The sequence below is a fragment of the Erpetoichthys calabaricus genome, chromosome 11 (assembly GCF_900747795.2).
Source record: "Erpetoichthys calabaricus chromosome 11, fErpCal1.3, whole genome shotgun sequence".
In the NCBI taxonomy this organism is placed as follows: domain Eukaryota; kingdom Metazoa; phylum Chordata; class Cladistia; order Polypteriformes; family Polypteridae; genus Erpetoichthys; species Erpetoichthys calabaricus.
In genome coordinates, this window is record NC_041404.2 from 34,884,093 (window position 1) to 34,897,647 (window position 13,555).

Sequence of the window (13,555 nt, forward strand, 5' to 3'; positions counted from 1 at the left end):
CTTTTTGTATACTTGTGTGCCTTGAGACTTCTTGTAACAACAGCAAGGTGGTGATGTTAATAATGTCTTCTCCTCTTATGCCTTTAGACACGAGGAAATCCAGCTGGAAGACTGATGACACTTCTACCTCCCTCCTCCAAGCTCTGCCCCCTCTACCACAACTCGTGCATAATATCTTGCAATGCCAGACGTCAGTTGTTATTGGACCGGTGACTGTCAGCAACACAGATTGTGCATGGACCCAGTCACCATGGTTTCTTTTCTTTATGTTTGATTTATTTGCTCTGGTGGGCCACACAGTGGGCGGCACGGTGGCGCAGTGGTAGCGCTGCTGCCTCGCAGTTAGGAGACCTAGGTTCGCTTCCCGGATCCACCCTGCGTGGAGTTTGCATGTTCTCCCCGTGTCTGCGTGGGTTTCCTCCCACAGTCCAAAGACATGCAAGTTAGGTGGATTGGTGATTCTAAATTGGCCCTAGTGTGTGCTTGGTGTTTGTGTGTGTCCTGCGGTGGGTTGGCACCCTGCCCGGGATTGGTTCCCTGCCTTTTGCCCTGTGTTGGCTGGGATTGGCTCCAGCAGACCCCCGTGACCCTGTGTTCGGATTCAGCGGGTTGGAAAATGGATGGATGGATGGATGGATGGGCCACACAGTTTATAAGAACTGTTAACAATTAACAGAATTTGCTGCAAGGTCTTGTCCTTTTCTTTCATAGTACTGAATGAAAAATAAAACATCCATCCATCCATCCATCCATTTTCCAACCCGCTGAATCCTAACCATAGGGCCACGGGGGTCTGCTGGAGCCAATCCCAGCCAACACAGGGTGCAAGGCAGGAACCAATACTGGGCAGGGCGCCAACTCACCGCAGGACACACACACAAACACCCACACACCAAGCACACACTAGGGACAATTTAGAATCACCAGTCCACCTAACCTGCATGTCTTTGGACTGTAGGAGGAAACCCACGCAGACACGGAGAGAACATGCAAACTCCACGCAGGGAGGACCCGGGAAGCGAACCTGGGTCTCCTTACTGCAGGCAGCAGCGCTACCCACTGCGCCACCGTGCCGCCCAAAAATAAAACATTTCAATTTTATTTATTTTTGTTTTGTTTATGTTTAGGTGTGTCAAATCATATTCTCAGGTTGTTTTAATTTGGTTGTTGTGATGTGGTGAGGGACATGATGCATCTGTATGAAACAGCAAATGACAGCATGCCATCATCTTTATTAATTTGAGACATGCATTTACAGTTTGTCTGATTTTTGCGATAAATAAAGACTTATTTACTAGGGAAAGATAGTTCCTCAAGAAAATGAATTTCTTATTAAAGGTTTTTTGTTTTTGTCTTGTGTAGTAGTCATGAGTTTTGCATCAACCTCTTGTTTTAGTTGCTAAACATCTGCCCAGTGTGTAATTTCTGCTACATCTGACTGCTCTATTGCTGCAATAAAACCTTGTGCTCTGCCACTCCTTAATCACATTCATTATTAAATGTAAAAGATCTAAATGGACAAAACAACAGGGAAGCTCTTCTGCGCCACCACTTAAATACAAAACGCTGCCTATGGTGTGGCATATCAATGCGTTTGTGCTCAACCACAAGCACCTGATCTAATGCTGAGCTTCTCTGATGAAATCATCAGCATGCAACGCTCTCAGAATTATAAATGTAGATAGACATCAAAATGAGTAAAAATAAAAAGCTGAAGCTTAACAAGTAATCAAGATAGCACAAAACAGTGTTCAAAGGCTTCCAGATCATAAAACAAGGTTGGGCCGTTCACAATAAGTATAGTTGATCCCCACTGAAAACCAAAGAACCTTTTTTTTATTATTTTTGCCACATCAAAGAGTCTCTATGACCAATCATTGTTCAGGGAGTGGATGTAGAAGTAATGTGTTCTTACAATTACTTTGGACTGGCCTCATAACAAAAATGAGCTATATATGAAAGCGCAGAGCAGGCTATTTTAGCTAGAGGGCTGTGTTCTTTTAATATGGATAGTGACATCCTTTACATCCTTTCATATCTCTTTCACATCTTCTACAACTCTGTGATGGCAAGTGACATTTCATAAGCTGTGGTGTGCTGGGCTGGTAACATTACTTCAAGAGAGGCAAAGTAAATCAACTAGTTAATTAAAATGGCAGGCTCAGTTATCTGACACACTCAGCACACCCCGGAGGTTGTAGCACAGGTGAGAACTAAAACAAAACTGAGTGCCATTATGAACAATGCTGCACATCCTCTTTCTGACACACCAACACGGATAACTTTGAGTGTCAAGAAATGCTACTGGAGGTCCTTCATACCAACAGCAGTATGCCTGTATAGTACCTCGCTCTGACTGTGACCGCCAATTGGTTTTAATTGGTTACCGCTGGTTTGAAGAACATCACCTGCACTGTGAGGGAGCAGCAGTTCAAGTTCAGTTAATGCACTACAATGCAATTCCCTGAGGGTAATCCGGCTCACAGAATCCTCATTGTTGATGGCCCAAGTGGTTGGACCAGGCCAAGGGGGCGTCCACATAACACCAGGCTGCGGTAGATAGAGGGTCGTTTCTAGAGGGTGGGACTGGACCACGTGTATACCTGGGAGGTTGCCAACCAGGATCCTGAGCTGTGGTTGGTGCGGCAACACGCCATACCAGTGCATGCTCCCCAACCTGACCTGACCTGTTCACACCAGTATGTGTAGATCTATCTATCTATCTATCTATCTATCTATCTATCTATCTATCTATCTATCTATCTATCTATCTATCTATCTATCTATCTATCTATCTATCTATCTATCTATCTATCTATCTATCTATCTATCTATCTATCTATCTATCTATCTATCTATCTATCTGTCTTCTGTAAGTCACATTGGATGTAAGTCAATAAATGTAAATGCAAATGTAAAAGGAAATTTCAAAGTTCATGTGAACAAAATGATCTATCTACAGTACTGGAAAGCAAGTTTGAAACCCTAAAACTGCCTGACAACATAAGTGCAGGAGGCATTTCTCACCTTGGCGTGAAAGGATTTAAAATGCATACCACTGAAGCCTATAAAGCCTTATATGAGATGCTGACCTTTATCATGTACATAATAACAATCCAGTCATATTCCCAGTAAAATGTCCAGTGACCCAATCATCATGACACCTGAACACAAGCATAACTAAGATAATCAGAATTTAGGTAAGCCAGAAATACCACCTAGCAGTAATCCACTAAATACAGCACATTTAGCACCAGTCAGACTCAAATGCCGGATGTGTGCCATATAAATGCCATAAGGGACAACTCCCAGGTTTCAGCATCATATGACAGGCCTCCCTTGATGTGCTTACAGCTGCACATTTTCAAGTGAGCACCATCTGCTTCCCTTCAAACTTACTATCCAAGAAATCCCATTTTAAAAATCTCTTACAAAAGATACATGACGTGTGAAATCAGAGTATAGAAATTTGACAAGAGCAAGAAAAAGTAGGAGAATGATGAAATAAGATGCATCGCAACTAAATTGCTGGCTGAGCAACTCATCAGTATTTGTCAACAGTGCTGTTTTTTTTTTTATTTTATTCTGTTAAAAATTGCCTTTCAAGATCCATGCAGCCAATTTAATTTTCTCTCCGGTGCCACATATGGTGCCAAAAGCACTGAAATCACCTTTACTGTATTTCAATTGTGTCAAAAATACAACCTAATCAAAAAATAAAACTATATGGATTTGTAGAAAAATAATCACAGACAAGCACTTATTTGCTCCATGCCCTTTAGCTACTAAAACTGTGTCCCATATGAAAGTTCTAGCTTCAGGGTTCCTGGCTCAGCTCTATTGCCAGTCACTATTTGTGTGGATTCTTGATATTATCCTTCTGTTTATATGGATTTTCTCTCAATACACTGATGTCTAACATCCTGCAGATGGTCCTTGATTTGAGCAAGTGAGAAAAATCACATCTCCCTCCAAATAACAGGAAATTTGTCTGACCAGAGCTGTTTTGAGGAGGACTCTATCAACAGTCAATCCACAAAAGGCCACCGAACCTGGCAGTTTACCCAGTTGTGAACTGGTTGATGTCGTCACAGACTTAGATATGGATCACCACCATTACACAGCCCTTTTGCTTAGTGGCTTTGTATGTGTTTTCCTGATGATTTTCTAGCAATGAATTTTCTCAACAAATCTTTTACGGAAGAATTCTGATTATTCAGTTTTATCTGTGGCCTCTCTTATGCTATCATTCCAATTCCTAATCCACTGCCATCTTTCCTTGGGTTCCTTTACTCTGTCCCTGTGACAGAACTGACTTAGTAAGATGATCTAACTGTAACAATGACTTAAGCCAGCCATGTTAGAAGTGGGAACACTGCAATATGTGTGATTATTTTTTGGCCAATAAATTTCACTTTTTTCAATTTTTCATTTTAGCTTAGCAGTGGTTGTTAAACACATTTCATTTCTCAGACATATAGCTCATCATAATGCCTAAACATTTCAATTAGTGTGGGTGAAGCACACTCAAGATATCTTTGACTAGATTCACTAGCAGAAATGAATGTGGTCATCTAAAGAATTACAAATACAATATTCTCAGATTACTCTGTTCTTTCTCCAGTAGAGGGATATAGCCATTAGAGTAAGGCATTTATAATATTTCATTTACTGAGATGGCAACTCACCAATAAAGTAACACAGGCAACTAAGGATTAATCCAGTTGCAGGTTACAGGTCAGCCTCAGCCTCTTGACAGTTGATAGTTCAACCTTGGATCTTTCAATTATTGAAATTAATTCTGCTGCAACAAATCCCATTTTCATTAAAGTTCAGTAAGAGATTTGCACAAATGGTGGTGCAGCTTCCTGCTGCTGAGATTGATGATATGTCCAGCCTCCTCTTTTAGATACTCAGCCTTCAGATTGGATTATTCTTCCCATATGAAAGAAACAGGCTCATGAGCTTCTAATAACAGAGGGAGTGATTCATGGCAGGCAGATTTAGAGCGCCAATGACAAAGCTGAACTTTATAGCACAGACAGCTTCAGATACCAGAGGATATCATCGTGAAATATTGGATGTAATTCAAATAGCATTTTACTAAGAAACGTGCATAGACGGCAACTACACAAGTACAATAGCTATATCAACAACCCTTTAAAACAAAACTAAAAGTTTAAAGAACATCACACTAATGTGACATGTTGCACCATAACCATTTATTTATGTACTTGTTTACCTATTTATTTATAATTATTATTTTCAAGTGGCAAGTATTGTTACCTCCACTCGCCACTTGATCCTAGGCTGAGGTACATGAAGTTAGCATGCTCTCTCCATTTTGGTTCAGGTTTATTCAGAGTTTTCAATTTCCTCCCATGATCCAAAGGCAAAGACTGTGTATCAGTCTGTAAAGTGAGATACTGTCGGATTTGGGTCCTAGTGTTATATTAGATCTCCTACACATGCAGCTTTAGGCATGAACAAGTTTAATATCTTTGAACACCAGCTTCCTCCTAGTTGCTCTTCATTAGCGTGACAAGAGAAACTGATAGCACATAATCTAAATGATGCCCATACACACTTTTGTTTCTTTACACTGTTTTTTGATGAATACCCTGAAGTTCTGAAGTGATGAGGACCCAAGGCTCTTCAATCATGATCACTGGTGGATTTTTCTTCCTTATGCTCATTATTGCAGCCATCCTTAGAATTATTAACAGTACCATTTATGCATTACCACCCACTGGGGCATAGTCCCTGTAGATGTTGTGCAAAATAAGTAATAAATGTTCCTCAGTAATTCAACTTATTATTAAAATGTTTAGAACAGCTTTGGTTTCTTAAACAAATTCTTTTTCCAGTTTTCCATCATATGCACAATGTCATTTCTTACCTCTTTTAATAGTATGTGAAATTTTTTTCATGCTGCGTGCTCCAAGCCTTTTTCTGAATAATGGAGCTAGGTCTGTTGTCACTATAGTGTTCTCTATGCCCTTGAATGTGCAACGTGAGCTTTCCAGTTTAGTGGTAGCTCTTGAAGACTACAGCCTATTCACATGGAGTCTGCATTTTCTTGCTGTGTCTGCACGGGTGCATTCACAAATCCCACAAATGCATGAAGGTTATACCTGGCCCCAGTATGAGTGCCAGTGTGACTGGGTAGGTGTGTGTGTGGACCCTGCGATGGACTGGCCCCCTGAACAAGACTGTTTCCTGCCTTGTGTCCAGAGCTTTTTGAACAGACTGCGCCCGTGCAAACTGCCTTGGATGAAGTGGGAGTGGGAATGACTGACTAATACAAATGATTCATATTATATTAAGCTATATTTGACTGTTACCCTAAGGGTCAAAAAAATATGATTGTTCTATTAAAACCTGTTCTATAATCAAATCATTAATTTTGAAATGCTGAAAAGCACTGTTGATTACTTTCTTATATTACTTTTTTAATTAATCCTAGTAATTGTTCTTAGTGGTCATTAAAAAGCCTTTCCCATTTTCTTTGTGTTCTTAGTACTTGTTCTGCCTTGGAGTGGATCTGTCACCATTAGATGATGAAGTGATCCATTTTAGACTGTGGCTGGCCGAAAGCTGTTCGAATCCAGTCTTCTGTCCATCCTGCATATACTGTGTATTTTGTCTAAATACTGTACGAAAGTATGTTTTTGTATACATTGCTTGAGTTTTCACAGTTTATAATTCAGTATTATTTTTCTGTTGTAGGAGGCATAACTGAACCCCAAACCCCTGACACAACCACACAGACTCAGTTCTAGGTCCAAATGACCATTTATTTTTAAAGAAACTAGGGGGCTTTGCCCCCTGCTTGCTTCACTCACCAACCCCCGGGCAGGCGCTATGCACTAACCACTTTGCAGTTCAGCCGCTCACTTATGGGGATGCGGATGTACAATTTAAACAGATTGTTATTTTCATGGGAATTGTTACATATGCATAATAGAACTAACTATTTTACACTACAGTGAGTAATTAACCATATTAAAAATAGCAAAACGTAATAATTTGAAAGTAAATTATGTTTCATGTTGGTTAGAGTTATTCGTTGTATTATACAATTTCATTCTGTTTGGATTTGAAATTAACACTGAAATACTTTTTATACTTACACTTTTACTGTAAAACTTCAGTTAAAACTATTTTTTGAATTACATTTACATCAATATCACATTGAATTTTGATTTCGTGTTTGGACTTACATCGTGACAATGCAATGTATAGCAACTTGTGAGTGAATTTTGTTTCTTTCTCTCTTATAAATAAACCGACTTTTTCGAATGTTTGTCTCTGTGATTTGTTAATTGTCTTTGCAAAAGCTATTCTAACAGGAAACTGTTAACGTTTTAATGTGAATGGCATATCAAGATCTCCTTTGTTGTGTAATGTTATCCGCAGGAGATGTACTACATTACCTTTCTTGGATACATCCTTCTTTCAACAGTACTTCGGGCGGTGGAAGACTGTACAGTGTTAACAGTTGTAGAAATTCTTCAGGATATTGAAAGTTGATGTTTTCATCTTTCGTACCATCACCACTGTTTCAGCATAGTCTATTTGCCATGTAACCGATCAACAATTTTCTCATTAAATCGTGTGATTTTGCGGTGCTAGGATTGCCCGTGTACTCATTTCTTCTGTTGATAACCCTTCAGGATGAAATTCTTCAATAAGATTTGGACATAATAAGTCTTCTTTTATTGGGAACTTAAAGTGAGGAAAACATAAAAATTTATAAGAGCTAAGTCGAGCAAGAACTGTGTCTGACAGAAGCATTCACACGAATGAGAGGTGAGAGGGCCGTGTGCATGGTTGAATATGGTTGAGAGGAGGGGGTGACTTGAAAAAATCTCATGTCAAAAGTCTTGTCTCGTGGGACTTGAAAATATCTCTTTCAAAAAGTCTCATCTCAGGATTTCCCTTTATAATAGACAGATATACCTTACACAGTCTTCTTTTCCCAAAGTCGACACAATTACAATTCCTCCTTCTTCTCATCCACTCCTCCCACACATGCTTTTGTCCACAACCTCCCGACTCTAACTTGCTGGGGTGAGGCAGAGAGCGCCTTTAACCTGCTACGAGCACATTTATTTTGTCAGTTTTAATACCATGAGTTGCATCACAAATAGGATGTTTTTCTGCTGTTGGTGATGCAGATGACTTGTGCACAAAATGTTTCTGTTTGCATTGGTTGCAGTTTCTGAGGACAGAGGTATTCACATTACAGTTAGATACAGGTCACTTGTGCTTATGAATATGAACTGTCGAGATCTGAGCAAAAATTCAGAATTGAGCAGGGAGGTTTGTAAAGTGAACATATAGCCGTAAAACACGTGGCATCAGACAAACAAGTCTTTCTTCTGTTTGCAAGGTCCAAAACACCTGCATTTTTATTCCTCATAGCTGCATTATATGCAATGTAATTCTGGGCGAGGACTAATTATTTGTCCTCTCTCATGCAGGCAGAGCCCTACCCTGTGGGGCGAGTTACAGACTACTTGGACTGAGTCACTAAGGATGTCACACTATATTTCCAGAGTCACGAGAACACCCCTGTAACTGCACCTGACTCACCAAGATTATGTAGCTGAAGTCTATGACTTAAAACCTCTGAAAAAGGTATGTAATGTGACATGGCTTTTACTCTGCTGTAGCCTCCCTGTCCCAAGTTTCATTGTACAGATGGTAAGTGGAACGAGACCCAGGAAGGGTAAGAGTATGTGATCGCCAGATCAACCTGTAATTAAGCTGAAAAAGATTCCAAACAGTGCAACTTGAATACAACAATAATTTTCCCTACCAATAAAGTCCATCCTTCTATTCATCTAAGGTCTTGGGGGATGGAGCCTAAAATGAATAGATTAAGTGGAAGGCAGATCCTAAAACCTAAAAACCCTAAAAATCACACCAGGCATACTTAAACACAGCACCATATTCTTCAGGGTTTCCAGTCATTCTAATTTGTGGAGAGCTAATAAGCTTTCATTTTATTGATTTACATCTTGTTCTCAACAGGATAGAACTTCATAGATGAATTACTGTTCATATATTTTGTAACTGTATGCAATCTAGCCAGCTACACACCAACTTCCATCTGTCCATGTTCTGAATGAGCCGGGAGCTACAGCCCAAATCAACTTCATTTAGCAGAACCAGTCCCGGATGGAATGCCATCTCTCACAAATACACTAATACAAACACTATGCCAGTTCAGTTTGGACCGGTAGGTAACCCATCGTGAAAGAATTTGAATGCCATATTAGAGGATAGGAGTCAGGGCATAAGAAGCCTTGGAGGAACTGTAAGGGCACTGGCAAAGCTAACATTTCCAGTGACACAAGATCTCTGCCAATAGGGGGCATCATGCCACAAAATTATACTAAGACTAAGACCCCCTGAGATAATGACACAAATTTGGGGGGATATTAAATGTTACTCATGTAGATAGGTGACAGTAAGGATGCTCAACTTTTTGGCCACCTGGTACTTTACATGATGGACAGGTGGCCCTTTAAAAAAGAATTGGGAACTGGAGCCTATGTCAGCAATCATTGGACACAAGCCATGAACAACACCTGGACAGAGTGCCAGTCCACCTCAGGGCGAGCATAAACACAGAGATCAAGGCCAATTCAGCATAACACTAATTCACCTAAACTTTAGGAGAAAATCGGTGCATCAGAGAAAACCCACACAAACATGAGGAGAACATGCAAACTCCACACAGGGAGCATCTGGGACATGAACCACAGTCTTCTTATTATGAGGCAGCAGCGCTATCTGTGTGCTACTATGCCATCCATGGCTTAACATCTTAAGTCGAAATGAAGAGTGGTACATGCTTTATAACATAGAATGTGTCCTCATTGGTTTCAAAAATTATCAGTTTTATAGGAACATTCTGAAACATAATGAAACCAACTCCACCAAATAGTCTGTCACTTTATCTGATAATCTCTCTTTGTTTTCATTACATAGTAGCCGAAAACTTTTTTTTTTGTCTGTCGTTTTTTGAGCACCTTTTGTATTTATAATTTGTAATCTAGGTCTGTCCAATCCTCCTGGCTATCACCAGCTACACTGCAAGGAACTTAAGTCATTGGCACTTTCAAAACATCTACCTGACATACATGGATCAGAGCAAATATGTAGGTCTCTTGTAATTTTACACAGTCTATCCAACAATAAAGACAAAAGCACGACAATATTAGTCAGACTGCTATTTTAGGTCTCAAAAAGAGGACAGCCCTGGGAAAAAGAGCATGTCTTGTTACCCAATACTTGTTATTTATCATTTTTTGAAAATAATATCAAAAGATCAACTCATAAACTGATTTACTGTCATCTATGTGAAGTTTTTTTTCCCTTATAGATTTTGCCATTTTAAGAATCCACTTATGTTATGTGCCCAATTCAAATGCCCTTTAAGGGAAAAGGTGGAATGTAGTTTGGAGAGGAATGGAACCTTTCGTGGGTGGGCACAGACAGAAACGGGAAGGATTTTTTGTCAGGAATGGCCCGGAACAGGATGAAAGTTTGACAACTGCAGGACCAAAAAATGAGTACTGTACAGACCTCTACTTTAGATCTTTCTTCCTTTTTATACCTCTCTTTGTATGCAGAACTTCTGCACCTTTCTATAATTTATTTCTTTCTTCTGCAATAAACCCAATTGTTACCCACACAGTGACATCAAAGTGTCAGTTTTATAGATCTAAAAGACTAATATATAAAAAAATACAAAATACCAATGCTCACAACAATGCAAGATAAACAATGTACTTCTGTTGCAACTCAGTCATACTTGACTCTGGGTATACTTAGTGTCATTAGTTAACTGGCACTAAATCATTAGTATTTTAATTTTGCAGGAATTGTGACTTTATGCAGGTTGTCTATCTTCAAATGTCACAACATCTCCAAGAGCTGGCCAATTATGAACTTCCTTAAACAACAGAGAAGGACTGAACTAACTCATAGACTCCATTCACTGAAAACTGTTCACTTGTCATAAATACATATATCACTGACTGAGCCTGCATGAAAGGTTACTAAACAGCATGTGAGATTTTAGTCCTCCTTGAAAATGCTTGGCAGTCATCACAGACTTCTTTTCTGTTTAATCTGCATAGTGCATTATGTCTTGAGTAGAGCTTCAGATCTGTAACCAGAAATGTCTACTACACATCCCAGAAAAGCTGAAATACTGGCAAAAAAAAATCACACAGCTCTTATAACCCCCTCTCTTCTCTGACAAAACGCAAAGCTTCTTCCCTTATCTTGAATTATAAAAGTGTGGCATTGTGTCTTACCGTTGGGCGTTTTCCGGATTTATAATCCAAGAGCTCCCCTCAAATTCAGGCCACCGCTTGGATCTCTCTGCCACAAAGTATTTTTAGCTTACTTTCCCATCCCATATAAGGAGGCGCCCCTTCTACCATTCCTAATTCACTTTAGATAACAGAGGGCTCATGGCAGCTGTTTAAAATTATCACCAGTCACTAAGTGGCAGCTGCACGACTTTAAGTGACTGAGTCTGCACCAACTTTACAGTGTGAAATAAACACATTCCTGAAAGCCTCTTCCTATCCGACTGGCTTGTTTAAAGTTGGGTATCCCGTGCAGGTGTTTGAATAAAGCAAATAATGTATTTAACCTCCCACTGCTCAATAATCCGTCCGCACATTTTTGAAAGTCTTTTATCAACAAAGTACAAAAAGACTTCAAACAATCTTTGAAATTCATTTTCTCCTAAATAAATAAACTATAAATCAAAAACTCACTGTGGCTGAAATTTAGCAGTCGTGCAGTTTTAAATTTAAGCTTCATCATTCCGAGCATTCATTCATTTTCTGAACCTGCCTAATCTAACTGGTAGGTCAGAGGGAGTAGACCCTATTCTGGTCAGCGTAGGACACAAAGACGGGAGTGGATGCGGCAAATTCATGCACACAACCAATACTTGGTCATTTTAGGGACAACGATTTGCCTAACACAACCAACTTTGAGATGTGAGTGGAAAAATCAAGTAGACGAAGGGAAAATGTACAAACTCAACGCCTGAGGTAGGAGTAATCTGAATCTATGAGGCAGCAGAGTCTATACACTGGACCCAAAACCTGGCTTAAGTTGGCTATAAGGACCAGTCTAGAGTTAATTATAACCAAGAATCAAACCTGAGGTTGAGGCAGCCTTTCTTACGCTACAGGAACATTAGGCTAGAACTCGCTCTAGTGCCCAATCCTTTAAGGTTATGTACTGTATTGTCCACTAGAGGATAGATGGGAGAGTATTTGCTTCCAGCCGTTCCAGTCTTTCTTTAGAAACTGGATATTATATAATGCCAGTACTGTGGTGGGTTGGCACCCTGTCCGGGATTAGTTCCTGCCTTGTGCCCCATGTTGGCTGGGATTGGCTCTAGCAGACCCCCGTGACCCTGTGTTCGGATTCAGCGGGTTGGAAAATGGATGGATGGATGGATAATGCCAGTAATGGAATACACTTGACTTAAGAATTCATAGTTTTCATACTCTTTCTCTGTACGTTTGGCATTTGTTTGCTCAGAGGTTAATGTGCTTGCTGCTTCCTGAGAAGCTCTTCGTTTCTCCACCCTAGTGGCCCGATTCTTCTCTTCTGTTGCCGGCATCTTTTCGCGTTAAAACTGATTAACTCAGTGTTTGTGTTGTAATTACTTAGTACATTTTCTTAAATTTTTCACTTAAGCTGGCACTTAATTCAATCTGCCTCAAGAATGATTTAAGATATGAAGAGGTAGAGGAAGTGATGGCGAAGGTGGTAGGGATGAGAACGGTGCCCATACACATGTGCCGCACGGCTACCCCGCTGGCCACGGCTGAGAGTTAATTCTACAATAAAATAAAATAAAAGAGGAATAACCTTGGAGGTCAATCATCACCCCAAACATGGACAGTAGACGTCATGTAGTATATGTGTACCAAATTTCAGGTCAATAGGTCAAATGGTTTGAGAGTTACAGGTGATTTAAAATCCTAGACAGACAAACGAATAGCCATGGTAGCATATTATACATATACTAGCCATGTGCGCCCAACTACATTGCGCGTGTTAAAGTTGTCTGTGAAGGGCTCCCTGTTTAAACGCGGCTGCCAGTCGTGAACTGGGCCCTTCATCGCACAGCATTATGATTTTTTACAAGGGAAACAAAATTACAAAACAAAACCCTTGGACATTGATTCGATAGAAACGGCCTACTTGGAATCACTGTCCGAATAGTAATTATGTGGTGGTGGAGGAGCATTTCTGCTTCTCTCCATTCACAGTCCGTCTCGTTTTCATGACGCTGTCGTTTCCTCTCACGATCTCTTCTCAACCTTTCTCCAATCTTGCAGGTTGCTTTGTGGCAATCCAAAGAGTAAGGAAGAACCAATGCTTCTTTCTTGAACTCCAAATACCGACTGATGGAAAATCAAAGAAGTGTGCCCGATTTATATGCTCTGACTGCCGACTCCATGAAGTGGGTGAACATTCGATTTGGACGAAGTGCTGCCAA

General features: G+C 40.1%; 1 protein-coding gene across 1 annotated transcript in view; it reads right to left on the reverse strand.

The window, feature by feature from the left end:
- sgcd (sarcoglycan, delta (dystrophin-associated glycoprotein)) overlaps positions 1-11,404 on the reverse strand; it is a 904,731-nt gene extending 893,327 nt beyond the window's left edge. Inside the window, exon 1 of the mRNA XM_051933847.1 lies at positions 11,337-11,404. The gene's annotated coding sequence lies outside the window, so the exon portion shown is untranslated. The remainder of the gene's footprint in view (positions 1-11,336) is intronic.
- Positions 11,405-13,555: the final 2,151 nt, after the last annotated feature.